The 18,633-nt window shown below is 35.8% G+C and overlaps 1 pseudogene; it reads right to left on the bottom strand.

The window, feature by feature from the left end:
- Positions 1-2,141: 2,141 nt before the first annotated feature.
- Positions 2,142-18,633, bottom strand: part of LOC113119863 (glutamate receptor ionotropic, kainate 5-like) — a 43,393-nt pseudogene continuing 26,901 nt past the window's right edge.

Below are 18,633 nucleotides of genomic sequence, written 5' to 3'. Positions count from 1 at the left end.
AATTTTCATAAGCAACAAACACAAATGCACAAAAGCACAATTCGCGCATATCGCGCCAGACGCTCAATTCGCGTCATTCGCGCGAACTAGACGTGAACACAGTGTGAACACAGCATAAAGATAAAAAGCAGTATAATAACAGCAATCTTCATTTAGCCGCAGCCATAGAAACAAAATGACCATTAATTTTACGTGAATTAATTTTACCTTGAACGCACCTGGTTAGGACACGGTGTAATGATTTGAAAGCATTCCAAAAAATGTAATGTATTGTAGATAGAGAGAAGGGGGGGGGTGAATCAAACTAGTTCATCAACTATCAGAAACATTTATTAAGGGCGAAAGTCACAGTTTGAATCACCGTTTTATTCCAAACATGTGTCTATATATTTAACGAAAGAGGGCAACAGCCCTCCTACATTACCCCACAGCTTTATTGGAATATTAATAACAATATATAATCTGAATCATTTGCCTTGTTTTTTTCATTGTGGGTGTTATTCTTTAAGCACTGGTATAGAAATCTTTGAAAATTAATGAGAAATAAAAAAAATGACTATCACATATCTCCCTTGACACAAACGCACTCACTCTCAGACACAATCATAAAGCACCAACATACGAATGCTATAATGCTGCAGATTCTAAACAGGGCTGCTATGTTTACACTTTGGATATAAATGGATATTGGCATCTCACAAGCATCCAGACAGTAACTTCTAGTGCACTTCAACAAACCATTCATGATAGAGGCTCATTTAGTTCTGTAATGAAAAACATCATTAATTGTCCTCTCACATAATCAGATAAATGCCCCTTCAGGTGCACAAAGGGTTTTCGGTCTCATCTTGTTGTTGTTGTCATTGTTCCAGGGATGAAAAATGTTTCTCGGTGTCCTCACAAATTGCAAATATTGACATGCAGCTTGTTAAAGCCAACATGAAATCGAAGCTGATCCTATTTAGTTTCTTTACACACAATCCTGGCCTTATTGTGAATGATTTACCAGTTAACGAAAATGCTAAAAATGTAACTTTCTGGTTTCGGAAAAAACTTTCCTGTTCAGTTGACATCATTGAGATTGTGCGGCTATTAGAATTAACCAACAGCCAAATTGGTACAGTAATGCAGCCTTTTTAAAAGCTTGCCAATATTTAACAGTAATTCAAAAAAAGCAACACAAATTTTTGTTATGGCAAAAATAGCAAATAAAGTATAGATTTAAGTATAGATTTGGAAAATCAGTGTTACCACTGGGATTTGCTGAGATGGTCTCAAGGGTGAAACTCTACAATCCAATGATAATCAGACTTGGAACACTCACTTTGCGATATCCAATCAATTGCTGATGGATAAAATCCCGCCCTAAATATTCCGTCTTGAATATCCTGTTTTACCTGGAAATATGTCACACAATGGAAGTAAACTGGGTTTTTAATGTTTTCATGTTGATTTTAAGCTTTAAATGTTGGTGTTTAAAGACAGAAGATGAGAAACTGAAACCAGTTGAGTAATCTTAGAGGTTGAAGTAGAGGAAAACCAACTCCCGACCACAAAACCACCCATAAAACATACAAAAAATTACACTTAGTCCTCAGAGAAATAAGCAAGTGGGAAAAAAACAGGTATTGTGTGTGTATAAAAGGAATTTTTAAAAGAATAAAACTGAAGAAAAAGTTAGAAAGGAAAACAAGCAACAGACATTCAAGAATACAAATGAATTGTAACCCTCCCCCTTATTTAAAGAAAGAAAGAAAAGATCAAATGTATTTGCACCAAAGTCATTTCAGTTTGACGTGTGCACATTTGAGACCCTGGACCACAAAATTATAATCTATTTTTTTTTATTGAGATTTATACATCATCTGAAAGCTGAATAAATAATCTTTTCCATAGATGTATGGTTTGTTAAGATCATATAATATTTGGCCGAGATCAAACTATTTGATCATCTGGAATCTGAGGATGCAAAAAAAATAGAAATAGTGAGGAAATCGCCTTTAAAGCTGTCCAAATTAATTCTTAGAAATGCATATTACTAATCAAAAATGAAGTTTTGATACATTTACGGCAGGAAATTTGCCAAATTTCATGGAACATGATCTTTACTTAATATCCTAATGATTTTTGGCATAAAATAAAAATAAAAAATCATACGATGTTTTTTTTGGCTATTGCGACTTAAAACTGGTTTTGTGGTCCAGGGTCGCATTTTGGGTAAAGACTCCCATCGTCCTCTAACAGGAGTGTAGATCCCTCACTTCTATGCAAAACTAACAGAAGTCCTCATAGTTTTCCTCTGCTTTTTCCTTTACGACTTGTTGCATAGCATACGTTCATGGGATATTCATTACATAGTCTCAACAGCATGCCAAACCTCACTGGCTTTCTGAGCGCCACTGAAAGACGTGGTGTTCAAACCCGACACTTGGACAGCAAGCGGTTGGCTGAATCATCTTTCTCTCACTCAGTGTCCATTAATGTAATTTTGCATTCAAAAATGGCCTTTATTTGCAGTATCCCAGAGGTCACTTTGACTGGAGGCGTGGGCAGAGTCTTCCAGTCTGTCCTCCAGCACTCATTTACATTAAATTCTTGTCCCCATAAAAGTTTCCTAACTCTCAGTCTCAGTCCTGCTTGCAGAGGAGATCAGTAGAGGGAGTTTTAGTGGGTGGCAGCGGTCTTGGAGGAGGTGTTGGTTTGGCCCTGCGTGGGCTGCCCGAGCCTCCTCCTTCGCTGTCGGTGTTTGTATTGGAGGTGGAGGGGGGCGGCAGCGGCAAACGCGGGAGAGAGGATGTGGCGGAGGCCAGCGGAGAGATGCGCGAGCAAGAAGACGTGGAGCGAAGGCTCTGGATCCTCCGGCACTCCTGGCACACCCGCACATGTGTGCAGCCGCGGGGCACCTCCGTGGGGACCAGAGCGGGTGCACTACTGGGGACACTGGCACTGAGAGTGTCCTCCAGCAGTCGCTGAGGGCCCGGGCCCATTTCCGCAGCACTCCCGCCGGGTCCCGGTCCTGCAGCCACGCCGGTTAATGGCCCCGTCCCACTGTAGAGTTTGCCATTGCTAAGACGCATGTCCCTCACGAGCCGCATCTGACGGGGAGCTCCTAAAGGGAGACGAGCTGGGTGCCGCAGGATGCCCTGGGACGAGTGGGGCCGTCGGCGCCGCAAACGAGAGTTCTTTTTACAGGAGATAACATTTCTGAATTCAGTCATCATTTCCTGACATACTGACACCTTAGTGAGGATCAAAGAGAAGGAGAGAGAGAGGAAAGAGAGTCAGGAAGCAAATATACAAGGAAAAGGTCAAAATGAAAATGGACAGGAGTAAAGTGAAAACAGAACATCATTTGGTCAATTATCCTGAAATGGGCAACGCTATTCGTATCTCCTACTGAAACCTTTTTCACTTCAATAGCCCTCATTGTGCACAACAACATTTAGAGGTTTAATGACTTGTACAGCTTATTTATAGTATTTTCACTAACATTTTCTAAAATATTTTAAGCATTGCATCAATGTATAGTCATAAAATATATTATATAAGGATATAAATTGACATGTCTACCAGTCCTATTTTAAATTAAGGCTACATCACATACGCTTGTTTTGAATTAAAATAAGAAATATCTTGATTTTAGTCGTTTCAGATTATTTGAATGCTTTTCATGTCCTATTATAAATAATTTGATGTAAGTCATCTTGAAGCCCCATTGAAGTTCGTTGAGGCCCCATAGTGAGCCACGGCCCCCTGGTTGAGTTAGGGGTTAATCTACATGGTGAACTAATAAATGAATGTAAAAATTCCATATGTTTAAATTTATGCATTTGGTAGATAATTTTATCCAAAGCGATTTGCAATGCATTCAAGATACATATTATATTAGTAAATGTGCTTGCTGCTGCTAATGGCATGCTTTGCCACTTGACCTGCATTGAATAACATTGTGTGCAAAGTAGAGTTCTCAGAACCAGAACAACTAAGTTTTTAATTTCTCCATTTGTCTAAAACAAAATAAATAAAATGTGTTCTCAAATCTTGTCCAACTCATAAATAACGGCTGTGATCCATCATTGTATCCATAAGCGTTACACTTCAGTCTCAAAATATTTACATTTTACATTGAATTAGGCAAAAAATAAAAAAAATTGTCTATGATTGCACTCATTCATATTCAAACCCACTGTCATGTTTGAGCTGCAGAAATGTGAGCTGTAAACTGCGTGAAAGCTATGGAAGAGTTACATCACAAACACAGACGGCTTGACTGGTTGTTGTTGTGACCTACTCGTGAGTGTCTGTGTTTTCGGACGGGGCAGGAGTGAGGGCGTACCTCATCTGTCTCGGCCGAGCGGCGTGTGGACCACACAAACTCCATAATGGCTACAAAAACAGCTATTATGAGTCCACATATCAGCACCACGAATATCCCGCCGATATTCTCCATACCTAGACCTGAAGGAAAAACACAGCAATGTAACACAGAGAAACGTCCTTCCACACACACACACACACACACACACACTGTGGATCTAATTAGAGGCCCACATTCCCACAGGATTCCAGAGGGATCCTATTAAACTATATTTCAGAGATGTGGGTGGGTGTGGGCGGTATTCCTAAGAGTTATCAAGCGGAAGAATGAAGCCAGGTGGTTTGAGAAGTAAAAATTAGAATTTCTCTCTTTTTTGAAAAATGCATTTCTGAAGTGATCTATTTAAATGAATGGATTAAAATAGTAAAATAATAAAATAAAATAATAATAGGGGAATGGCAAAATATTTATTTCTATTAACATGAACTAGTTTGATTTTTTATGATAATTAATTTCTGGACAACCACTAAAATTTAAATCCTGAAGCATCAACAGCTTAAGAAGAGACAGGGGTTTTCGTTTCTCTTAACCAGGGTTCAGGTGATTTAGTTGCCAGTGATCCAATGAAATAATTCACTTACAAAGAAACACCAACTAAAAGATTGTGTGTGCAAGAATAAGAGGAAACCCCAAATAATTCGGAGTTTAGCAGAATCACAAAAACAGAGCTCATATTATTTGACATTTTCTTGCAGACCTGCAAGTAAACCTGAGAGACTGTAAATGTCACTTTCTGGTGAATATACAAGCTTTGCAAACCACACTAGAGAAATAACACACACAGGCACACACGTGTGTTCATGCCCGCGCACCAATTTTCCCACTATTCCCCCTGGGCCAGCATGAGTCTACAACACACTGAATGCAAATATCACTAGACCACATGAATAAACACTCACAGTGTTAGCAGAGCTGTGAAGCATCTGTCATTTGAATCAGATGGATGTAGTACATCCTATATGCAATATCATAACAATATAAAGAGCGACCGGAAATCAGATATTCACACTGCCAATGCTTGTGTGATTTGAGCAAAACTCTTTATATATATATATATATATATATATATATATATATATATATATATATATATATATATATCACACAAAAAGATGTTTATTTGAAGAGCAGATATACTTACTTAGGCTAAGTAAGACTGCTGTAGGTAAACAAATCATACCATGCAAACACTACATTCAGGATTCCCGCAATTTATGTCCAATGAATTTCAAATAAATACTTTAGAGATGACCATATCTAGAAAACTTTCTATGACCTTTTAAGATTTTATTAACCTTCAATTGACCCAGTGTGCCTGTAGCTTTCTATATTTCTGTTTTATCATGTGACAGAAAGTCTAAGGCCTTCTCAAGTGTAATATGATCTGCGGCCTATTATGCATCAGACTAAGATTGCTGTTGAGACAAAAAAAAAAAAACAATGCCATGAAGTTAAAATTTGTAAACATTTACTCACAAAAAAATAAAAATAATAATAATAAAATTCTGATCAATGACTTAATCACCACAAACAACTTGGATTTGATGTTTTTTAATGAAACATGGCTAGAAGACAGCTGCAGTGCAACAATCCTCAATAAAATGTCTGCAGGACTGTTCGGAGAGGTGGAGGTGTAGCTGCTCGATTTAAAGATGTCTGTCATTACAAGCAAGTGACATTTGGTCAGTACTTGTCTTTTGAATATCTAGGGATTGTGCTGAAAGATGCTCCACGCATCCTATTTATAGTTATTTACAGGCCTCCAAAATACTCTCCAGCCTTTGTTGAAGAGTTTACCGAACTGTTTTCCATGATTTCCTCAGAGTGTGACTGTTTTGCTATTGCAGGGGATTTTAATATTCACATAAGTAATGCATTAATCAATACTACAAAATAAATTATAACCACTTTTGACCTGATTCAGCATGTGCATGGACCTACACACAATCGTAGACATACTCAAGATTTAATCATCAGTAAGGGTCTAAATATTTCATCCATTGTTATTAATGACGTAGCACCAATGATAAATTCTGTATTTTCTTTGATATATACATCTCTGCTACCACTGAATCTAGATCTGTCTCTGTCAGAAAGAGATGCATTAACAAGAACACTAGGTTGCTATTTATTAAAGCTATATCTTTAACACCAAGCATTTCTGCAGACTGTGTTGATCTTCTCCTTGATTCCTTTAACTCAAAAGTTAAGAATGTTATGATATTGCTTCTGCAAAAGTTATTAAGACTGGCAGACAAAAAGCAGACTGGAGAAAATCAACAGTAGTACAGAGTAAGAAAAGACTATAGAGTAAGACTACATGATATTATTAAAATATCAGCCTTTGTGATTTTAATGTGGAACTAGCCACAGCTGGACAGACTTTCTTCTCAAACCTTATAAATGGTAACAAACAACCCTCACATTTTTTGCTACTGTTGAGAGACTATAACAACCCCCCCACGTCAGATTCCCAGTGAAATGCTCTCTCTTTTCTTTTCTGAGAAAATCAGTAATATTAAAAAGGCAATTTGCACATCCTCAAGTTATGCACAAGTCAGAAAAATTCGACCACAACTTCAAAAAGCAGTTACTATGTCTGTTTTTGAAGCAATTGATAGCAAAATTTTAGAAGAAATAGTACAGCACCTTAAATCGTCAACCTGCGACCTTGACCCACTTCCCACATCTTTTTCAAAAGTATGTTAAACTGTTTTGAAGCAGATCTCTCTTTTACAAACTCCCTGAAAATTGCAGCAATCTTGATAACTCCACATTGAGTAACTAGAGACCAATATCAAATCTTCCTTTTATAGGCAAGATTATTGAAATCAGATGGGTACCTGAACAATTTCCAATCTGGTTTCCGACCACATCACAGCACAGAGACAGCACTCATTAAGATAATAAATGATATTCGCTTAAATTCTGATTCTGGCTAAATATCAGTGCTGCGTTTGACACTGTTGATCATAATACTACTAGAGAGACTGGAAAACTGGGTCGGGCTTTCTGTGATGGTAATCAGTTGGTTCAGTTCATACTTAGAAGGGAGAGTTTATTATGTGAGTATTAGAGAGCATAAGTCTAAGTGGACATCCATGAAATACAGAGTCCCACCTTGTTTTTCAGAACAATGAGCTTTGTAAAAATCAACATGTTTCAGAAAGGTGGGGCATAGAGGAGCAACAATAATCTACATTATGTGGAAAATAATGTGCTTTTTAACCTTAAACCATATAATCACATTACATTACACCAAATACACAACATAATGTTCTTTATGTGTAATGTTTGTAACGTCATATGACCCCTTTAAATGTTTTGTTTCTAGCCAAGACTTGGAGAAACTAGTTCATGCCTTTATCACCAGCAGGGTGGACTATTGTAATGGGCTCCTCACCGGCCTTCCCAAAAAGACCATTAGACAGCTGCAGCTCATCCAGAACGCTGCTGCCAGGATTCTGACTAGAACCTGAAAATCTGAGCATATCACACCAGTCCTCAGGTCCTTACACGGGCTTCCAGTTACATTTAGGATTGATTTTAAAGTACTTTTACTCATTTACAAATCACTCAATGGCCTATGACCTAAATACACTGCAGATATGTTCACTGAATATAAACCTAACAGAGCACTCAGATCATTAGGATTGAGTCCGTTAGAAATACCAAGGGTTCACACAAAACAAGGGGAGTCTGCTTTTAGCTATTATGCCACCCGCAGTTGGAATCAGCTTTCAGAAATGATCAGACGTGCTAAAAGCCACATTAGCCATATTTAAATCCAGCCTCAAAACTCGTATGTTTAGCTGTGCATTTAGTGATTGAGATCCTCTGCTACTTCCGAAACTGATTGCACTGTATTTTATGTACACTCTTTTTCTGTTCTTAACTTTTTACATTAATTTTAAATCAATTTTAGATTGTATTAAAAGTTTTTAATTTCCTTGTTTTATTGTTGTGACTTTTTTCATGATTATTTTAATTCATTTTATGTAAAGCACTTTGAAGTACCATGCTGTATGAAATTCGTATTTAATTAAACTTGCCTTGCCTAATTTTCAGGACTTCGCCAGGCCTGGAAATCACACTGGTGAAAATCTCTGATATTATCAGGTTTTCTATGATGATCTGAGAGAGCCCTTGTTTATTATATATCCATCTTTAACCCCAAAATACAACTATTTGTATTCTTAGACATAAAATACTAAGGACAAACTTTTTTCTTTCATGCACTGGTGTATTATGAACTATTTTTAACACATAGTTAAAATAAAACATCCTAAATGCACATTAAGTGTTTATTTTATGACACACTGTGCCTTTAGATTTCAATTACAATACATATCTGTAAAGGCTGTTGTCTCAAAATATATATTTTTTCTCATGCAGTAAGCCACAAATCTCCATTTCAGTAGCAACGTTCACCAAACAAGACAGTTTTATTCCTATCTATATTCTGAATGTTTTTACCCAGAGGTTAGGTTCACATATCAGTTGTCTGATTTATATAACATTTTATTCCTAAAGACATGGTAAAAATGTATTTATTTTTTATGGCTGTTGACTGTATTTTCTGATCTATGGAGTGAATCAGAGATAAAAGATATATTTGTACTGTGTCAACAAAACTAAACCATTGTTCAAATATCTTTTCAAGAAAAATAGATCATGCCTTATTTACATATTTAAACATATTTTTATACAGAAAACTTTAATATTAATGTACTGTGAACTGCTCAATGCATGGTGATGTCTATAAGTTATCATTTTTACCATTCACCTGTGTAGATAAAGAAACTTTGGTAGCCTTACATTCTTTTAAAGCTGTCTTGTTTGCGAAGACATTCATCAGGTTCTAGCATTCCTCTAAAGGATAAAAGGATGAAAAACTATAGGACAAAATTAAAAAGATTTTTTGGCCCTGTGAGAATAAAACTTTCTCTTGACTAATACACACACTCAGACTTCAGGTTATAAATATTCAGGGTTGTACCAGACCTCATAAATTAAAATGCCAGTACTGCTGGTATGAGTACGTACAGTAACAGAACAGTATGTTATGTTGAGGTGCTAATGAGTATAATAACAGCGTTTCACTCACCTTTTGCGCGATGGTCTTCTTCTTTAGGACACTTTCCACCCTCCCACCATCGACGCTTTAGGATTTCTAATCGGTTGTTCTCTTGCAGCTGCAGTATGCCTAACGTGATCTCATCTCTGAAAGGTGAACCTGCAAGAAAGTGAATTAAATTAGTTTAGCTGGTTAGCTGAAGTCCCAGGGTTACCAGCTGATGATTGTACAAAACCAATCTAAAACCTGGGCAAGGCTGGGGAAACTAGCTAACTACCTTAAGATTAGAGTTACAAAAGTTCTGACAGACTAGCAAGACTAGCAATGCTACAGTATGTTAAGATTAGCAATGCTACACACACACAGTTTTTAGCCTTTCGGACACCTTTAGTGACAGGGACATTTATAAGACACGACCCAGACCAGTGTTGCCCTCATTAGCACTCTGGTTTAACGTGTCAGAATGTCAGAACACATATGCTAACTGCTAAGACATAACTGAATATGTCTTAAGTCAACTGATGTTGTGCAAATGAGTTAAATTAGCCAGTGTGTCAAAATGAAAATGAATATTATGATAGGTTAATTCCAAATTACTACTAATCATGCCACGCTAATAACGACATGATGTGGAAGGATGTGTTCATCAAATTAAAAGATGCTAATTCAAATTAAACACCGCAGATATGCAGTGGAATGGATCAGCTGTCACTGAACGTTAGTTTATTTTCATTCAAAGGCTGTGAAAGTGAAGTACCTTGCAGGTGCATGTTTTTGCACCTCAGTTTAATAAGCACAAAAAAATTAATCTTATGTGTCAGTATCACTTACAAATATCAAGCCCTGTGTTTAAAGTTGCAATTTTCTCATGTCATGCAAGCTAAGAAATATGCAAGCTTTCAAAATCAACTTCAACTTCATCAGAGAAACCTGACTGCGGCGTTGTTTGCATGTTTTGCGCTACTTTCAGTTTTATCTGAAATGCCATTTTAGCTTACTTCAACAAGTCTTTGAACAGTTTTTTTGGGACTTATGTTTCACAGGACCCTTATCTGAGTGCTGTACCAGGTGAGCTACCGAGCAAGTTTGCATCAGAAAGGCGTATGGAGCTAATTATGTGATGCAAACATCAAAATGTATTGGTTTACAAATGCACTATGGTAAAAGTAGAACATATAATTGTGCAAGGTCTTTTTTAACTGATAATCTGCCCCAGTAATAATAATAATAAAATTTTAGTTTTTTCTGGAAACTGCAGTTAATTTTGTGATGTTTATATATAAAAAAAATTTGGAAGGTAGAGGATTTTTTTTTCAATTAACCTATGTTATTTCTAAAATGATTGTTTTATATCTTATAAAATTGCTTGCAAATACCTGTATTTGTTAACAAGAATAAATCCGGTATTTAAAACTGCACGGTTTTGAAAGGTCACCAACTGGATATTGCATTGCTCGGTTGTAATTACACTCTAAGCTTGTTATCTCAGGTTATAAGGAATTTATTTCACCTTCCAGCACTGAAATGTTTTGAGAAGATTAAATATTTGTTGTTTTATTTGAAAATGACCGACTGAACCTCACCATTTATGCTGACTATTCGCCACAAAAGCACATACAGTATATTAAACATGAAAAGGTATTCACAAACAATCTCACTACTGTAATGTGATGTACCTTGTGACTGAAATAGAGTATTTATAGAAGTACATATTCTGATGAATCATGCAATTTCATAACATTAGTTTAAAGCATTAGGTACCTTTAACTACGTCTATTGTCAAAATAATAATACACTACATCAATAAATGCTTTAAAAAATGTAATCGTTTATGTAACTAGTCTTCAAATTGCGATGTGTTACAGAAGGAAGACATTTGTATGGGTGTGATGAACTAGTCGCTTGAAAGGTCAATTTTTATTTCATGTTTTATAATCTAACCCAGTCTAAAGACTCTGTGGTGACACCATCTGCACTCCAGGTTGCCATGGAAGTGGATGTGGGGTGTCCATGGTGACCAGCCTCTTCATGAATGAGTGGATGAGAGGGTTTTATCACTTGGCAGCAGAACTTTGGAAGGCGACCTGAAGAGATGAGTTAGAACCGGGAGGAGGGAATGAATGTTTGAGCTCCTGGAAGACATTCTATGACCTGGAGATAGTCTTTGAAGATGGATGCTGCTCCTGGGTTCTCATTTCAAATCTATTTACGGGATCATGCGATTATGAGCGTATGGCGATGTTTTGGAGGGCAGTTTAGCCAATAGTGGTCACGAGGTTGTTGGACTGATCTTCCTGGAGGACAGCAGATCAAAAACAGCAAGCAGCACAATTTTCTCACTGCATCTATTAACCTACTATTTTTTTTTTTATGATTATTTTAATTCATTTTATGTAAAGCACTTTGAATTACCATTCTGTATGAAATGTGCTATTTAAATGAACTTGCCTTGCCTAATTTTCAGGATTTCACCATGCCTGGAAATCACACTGGTGAAAATCTCAGATATTATCAGGTCTTCCATGATAATGAACATCATGTAAAACCTGATAATCAGTCCAAAAACCTCATGAAGTGATGTTTGTAAGCATCCCAGTTTCATATTGTATGTCCTCTCTTTCACTCATACTCCCATAATTGTATATGCTAAAACAAACAGCATAATGTATTTTTCAAGGGACCAAAAACCAAAGGTTTTTGTTATTATGCATGCATCACTGAAGTTAGTGGCAGCCCTTCTAACTGTATTTATTAAATGACAGTGCACTCAAAAATTTAAATTCTGTCATTATTTACTCACCCTCAAATTGCCCTTTACTCTACGAGTTTTTTTCCTCTGCTGAACACAAAAGAAGATATTTTGAATAATGCTGTTAACCAAATAGTTGACGGTAGCCATTGACTTCCATAGAATTTTTTTTTTATTTCCATACTGTAAAAGTCAATGGCAACCATCAACTGTTTGGTTAACAGCATTTTTCAAAATATCATCTTTTGTGTTCAACAGCTGATATAAATTAATATATTTTTTGAACAAATTAAAAGATGAGTAGATGACAGAATTTTCTTTTTTTCATGAACTATTCTTTTAATACTACTATAACCTAGAGCTGTCAAATGACTAATTGCGATTAATCACATACAAAATAAATGTTTTTGTTTACATAATATATATATATGTGTGTACTGTGCATATTTATTATGTATATATAAATACAAACTCATGCATATATTTAAGAAAAAGATGTTACGTTTATTTATTAAATATATTTATATATAATAGAAATTATATAAAAAAATAAACATATACATGTTAATTCATGTAAATATTTGCTGTATGTGTGTATATTTATATATACACAAATACACACAGTAAACACACATATACTTAATATTTAACAGATATATGTAAATAAAATTTTTTATTTTTGATGTGATTAATCGCGATTAATCGTTTGACAGCACTAATATACTCAGTAGTGAGTATTAAATCTGCCTTCCAAAACCTTTAGTGCCACCAACAGTTTTTACTAAAAATCTTTGGACTTAATCTTTGGATATCAATGTTGTAATTATTAACTAAAATTCAAACAATTTAAATCTGTTTTAGCTGTCTGAAATAAAACAATATAAATATTAGATAAAAAAAACTCAAACTTAATAAAAAAAAAAACTCAGAAATTAAATAAAAAAAGTTCAGAAATGTTTAAATTACTCAAACTGAAATAAATATAAATTAAAATATGAATAAAAACTAAGATATAAAAATTTAAGTTAATTTAAAATACCATGGAAGTAAATAAATAAGTAAAATAACAGTGTTGTACATGTAATTCTCATATATTTTATTGCTAGCAGTGTTGTCAAGTTCTGTCCAATTAGATTTCCACTATTTCTAATCCTCCAACAGGTTTCATCAGATTTCATCAGAAAGCCCACAGACCATGTCAGAAAAGAGCTATTAAAAGGTTTCTGATATACTGCACTGTTCAAGTGTAACACGTCAAAGACATGAAACAATTCTTCACAAATCTTAGACATAAAACTTGATATGTATTTCTGCCAAGAGCAACAAGAGCATTTGGTGACAGCTCCACCTTCTACAAAAAGCTTCATAAAAATACAGCTTTTATCATTTTATTTAATATTAGTTCATGGGTTAAAATAGTATTTTAATAGTGTTTAACTGTAATGAGTTAAAATGTATAAACAGCAGAAAAACCCACTCTACTGATGATAGATTTTAATTCTTTGTAATCTTCTAGAGAGTTTTTATTAAAATCCAGAGCATTCATATTTTAAGCCCTTGTCTTTTTCCTTACAGCAATATAATTATATAAAAGAAATATAATTGCTTAGTATTTTCAGTGTTTTGATTAACTACACTGACAACAGTAGAAGCAAAGGCACTTTGCATTTGAGAAATTTACTGATTAACTTCAAAAGAACGCAGAAAAATATAACCGAACTATTAGCTTTCTTAGACGTCTTTGGGAATTGGAGCAGTAGTCCTACTGTGCGAAATCACCACATGACGCCAATAACACTTTTACGGCCTATTTCACTTTCACAGCTGGATGTAAGCTTCTTAAATTTTGACTTGACAAAGCCCCTTTGCACTCAAGTCCAGAAAGCCCTTCTACATTATTCCAGCACATACAGTGGCTCAATAGTGGATTAAGACCCCACGTTTTCTCTTTTCCAGCCTCCTTCATTGTAACACCCTCTAAAGCCCTCAATGCAAAACACATATGCCATAAATTGTTTCTTTTCCCTCCCTCATAACTCTGTCTGTCACAGAGTAATTGCTGTAAATGCCAAATGTCAAAGACAAAGTCAGAATTGCTATTTATCAAGCGAAAAGTGGCAAGCCATCTATCCAGGAGAAAAATTAGAAAGAAATGTGCAATACCAGAGCAAGATGAGATGCTATCATTGTGACAGAGGCTCTCTTGTCTGTGTGATGTTCTCTGGGCCATCATCATATTTATCTATAGCAGAACTAAAACACTATTTTTGGATATTTTTGGAATATTACTTTTGGACTTTTATGCATAGGGATAATGGAGAGAGAACAGAAAATATTGGGGAGAAAAAGAGGAAGCGACTTCAACGACACTCAAACCGATACCATCCATTTGAGCACCATGGCTCAACATCTCAGAATATGTGCGATCCTAGCTAAGCCACATCTCAGACACAACTACAACACAGAAAGCTGACGTTTTGCCATATATAAACAAATGTTGGAATGTATTTAGAATTTTATATTTATAAGGCATATTTATTGCCAAAATAATACAGCTACATTTGAGACTTTTTCCACTGTTTGCTGCATTAACCACTTGGATGAATAGGAATGATAAATGGCTAGCTTTTTCCAGCTACTGCATTAAAGACTTCAATTTTGGACACTGAAAAGTAGTTCTGCTTTTATAAGAAGGTTAAAAATCAGACTTTGATTTTTCTTAAACCTTTATATCCCACCTGAAACCTTCTTCTCTTAATTTATTTGTAGGTCTTTCTTTTCTGCCCTACTCACCCAGAGGCATGCCGATGCCGTAGCCCTTGGTGTCCAGCAGGCCTCCAATCTGCGTGAGGTTGCAGTTGAGGCGTCGGTGGTACTCGTTCATGGTGCTCTCCAGAAGAAAGGCGTACCTGGAGTTTAAAATCCGAGCGATGCCCTCCTCCGTGCTCTTCACGAACACGCTGGGCTGCTTGGAGTACATGTAATTCCACATGCGCTGGTACGTCTGGTAACGCGAGTTCTGAGATTAGAGAAGAGTAATGGAGAGAGAAAAGAAAGGTGAGACAGATATAGTATTGGAAGGCGGAGAAAAATCGAAAATGAAATTATAATAGCGGTGGCATGAGGACAGGTGAATGAATAAAGAGGCATTTTATTGGCAGACATTGAGAGTGAACTAGACTAAGGAAACAGATTGAGAGAAAGCGAAAATGTAAGGGAGAGAAAGATGGATAATACATTATTAATGTAATGTGGAAGTGAACTTGGCCTCCAGTGTGAATATGGATGTAGCTGTGAGTCACTAGGCCAACTGCTTACTGCCACAAACAGGACATGATGCATTAAGACATGAGTCAAAGCACATGCACAGACAAGTCAATTAGTTTTACCAATAATACAAGGAACTGTTTTGTGCATCACATGACTTTATCTGTGCTTGTTGTATATGTGGTGACAACATTTTGGTTTTCAGCCTGTATTTTAATTTATTATTTACATCAGTTAAACACTGACTCACATACTAGTCAACTACTTTTCTGGGCAACTACATTGCATTACATTATTCATTTAGCTGATGCTTTTATCCAAAGCGACTTACAATTGCTATATATGTCAGAGGTCGCACGCCTATGGAGCAACTAGGGGTTAAGTGTCTCGCTCAGGGACACACTGGTGTCTCACAGTGGATTCGAACCCAAGTTTCTCACACCAAAGGCATGCGTCTTATCCACTGCGCCATCAACCCCATCAACTAGTCAAAATGAGTAGTTGAGAAAACTGTATTGGGAATGGATGAATCTATGAGCAGATCCGGAAGAAACACATTGATTATGTGTTAGTATTAACAAAAGTTAATATTAACATCACTGAATATCCATGTATGCAAGGTGTGTAGAATTTTGTGAATGGACGAAGTTTCAATCCTAAAGCCTTCTGTGAAATTCAGCTGGCACAGATTCTGTGTGGGCTTGAATATGAATCACTAGCCTAATTGCCGCTACAAACAGGAAGTGATGCATTATGACATCATCACATGTGCACACACGGTAGGCCGGTGATACAGATCTCACACGTGCACAATTTCACACAAACAAGGACATACGTACCATGAAGAAGGTCATAGTACTTCCTCCTAGAATAGTCCCATACTGGATGTTCGTCTGATCGGCCAAGTCATCAGCAGATCCGATCGGCACCTCCATCCTCTGGACTGTCAGGAAAGCTGCGAGGTTCGCCGTGTAGGAGGAGATGATGATCAGCGTGAATGCCCACCTGTTTCAGACACACAGAAACACGCTGTGATTTTTTTTCCCCCATCAGAAATATGAGCGTGTACATTAGAGACAGATGTTTACATTAGACACATCTGTGTGCAGATTTGCTGACTCATTCGTTCAATGAAATACTGATACCCACAGCTGCAATGACGAGCAGGTCTACCGGGTTTGATCAAATGCAAAATAGCAAGCTATGAAAAATGAATCTATGAAAAGTGTTTGCAAGCTCTGTGGAATTATCTGCAATGTGAATGAATCAATAAGGCACGACGGCACATTAAAAATCAAACATAATTTTACACATTAACCTTTTATGTCAGATGTTCCAACCAATGTTATCTGCAAAAATGAAGTCATTGCATGTTTAAGCTTGTAAACTGTGTTCTGAGAGAATATCACAATGTGTGTGTGTGTATACAATATATACTGTATATACTAAGACTGTGTTCATGGATTTATTTGACCAAAAATACATTAAAAATAGCAATAATGTAAAATATTTTTAAAATCCAAATTCTTTCCAATATAATGTATTCCTGTGATGCAAAGCTCAATTTCAAAACATCATTACTCCAGTCTTTTGTGTCACATGATCCTTCAGAAATGTCTTTTCTGTCACTTTTGCTCACTTTAATGTATTCTTGCTGCATAAAAGCATTGATTTCTTTAGAAATAAGAATTTCTTGAGAAAAAGAATGCATTCTTTGGGGATGTGAATGCTGATTTATGTTGTCTAAAGCTTTTCCAGAGGAAATTGGAGAGCCCTTCCCAACACAATCCCGGAGCTCTTCACCGCAGTGAATCATGGTCAGATAAAAGGAAACTCCTGAAGTCCTCAGAGAAAGAGCTTTCATGCGACCGGTGAAGCATTTCAAACTTTCCTAAAGTGACTGGCCTCCAAAAATACACAAACAGTCAGATTAGTTATTTGTCATTAAACAAAAGCTCTTTATCCAATATTAAAGTACACCGATTGCAGACACACGTCCCCCAGAGCATCACGGAGATAGACGCCAGCTCTCCGCTTTCTGGGTCACCCCTGTGTGGGATTAAAGTCGCATCTATTGTGTTTATTCACACCACAGATGATTAAACATTCGGCTTCCACTGCATGCACAGATCCAATCATTTCAACTCCATTGTTACTCTTCCTAAAAATGGTTGTTCAACTTAAATGACCTCAACAGCACGGCACAGGATAGAAATTGTGGAGATGGAACAGAAGACAGCTTGACTTGATAGCAGAAAGAGCAAAATGAACTGAGCAACATGATTGGAGGTGGGAGACTAATACACTACAGAAGAGTGAAGTACACAGTGTATGTCGGCACACAAAACAAACATGCCCAAACAAACTTCAGTGAGAAAAGACACTCTTAATGGTCTCTTTACACAGAGAACAGATTTTCAGTCCATGTTAAATTGAAATAAAGCAGCGCCATGTGTGAAAATCCGCCTTGAAGAACATTTTTTCACAAATGGCCAAAAAATAAATTAAAACACCTACCAACAAATAAGACTTAACCATGTATTCAGTTAGAGGCACTTGATTTGAAATCTTGAAAATAATGAACACCAGAATGCAATCAGTTACATGTATACATATTTTTACAAATACAATTCATTTACATTAAATATTAACATTTAAATATGAAATATTATATTTAATTACAAAAATAAATGACATTTCTGATTTTTAACTGTCTTTCTGCTGCCAGGTCTCATTTTCATTATTCAAAACTTAATTTTTCTCAAAATGTCTTGTGCAATGGTAATATTGCTGATAGTGATTATACGAATTTGAAAAGAAAAGAAAAATTATATATATATAATTTTTCTTTTCTTTTCAAATTCGTATAATCACTATCAGCAATATTACCATTGCACAAGACATTTTGAGAAAAAATAAGTTTTGAATAATGAAAATGAGACCTGGCAGCAGAAAGACAGTTAAAAATCAGAAATGTCATTTGTGTAATCTGTATATATATATATATATATATATATATATATATATATATATATATATATATATATATATATATATATATATATATACAGATTACACAAATTAATAAAAATATGTTTTAGGTTAATTGGCAAAAATTCAGTATAATTATTTAATATATATATTTTTTTATTACAAAAAAGA

The sequence above is a fragment of the Carassius auratus genome, chromosome 19 (assembly GCF_003368295.1).
Source record: "Carassius auratus strain Wakin chromosome 19, ASM336829v1, whole genome shotgun sequence".
Classification (NCBI taxonomy): Eukaryota; Metazoa; Chordata; class Actinopteri; order Cypriniformes; family Cyprinidae; genus Carassius; species Carassius auratus.
This window is presented reverse-complemented; position numbering and strand designations above follow the sequence as displayed.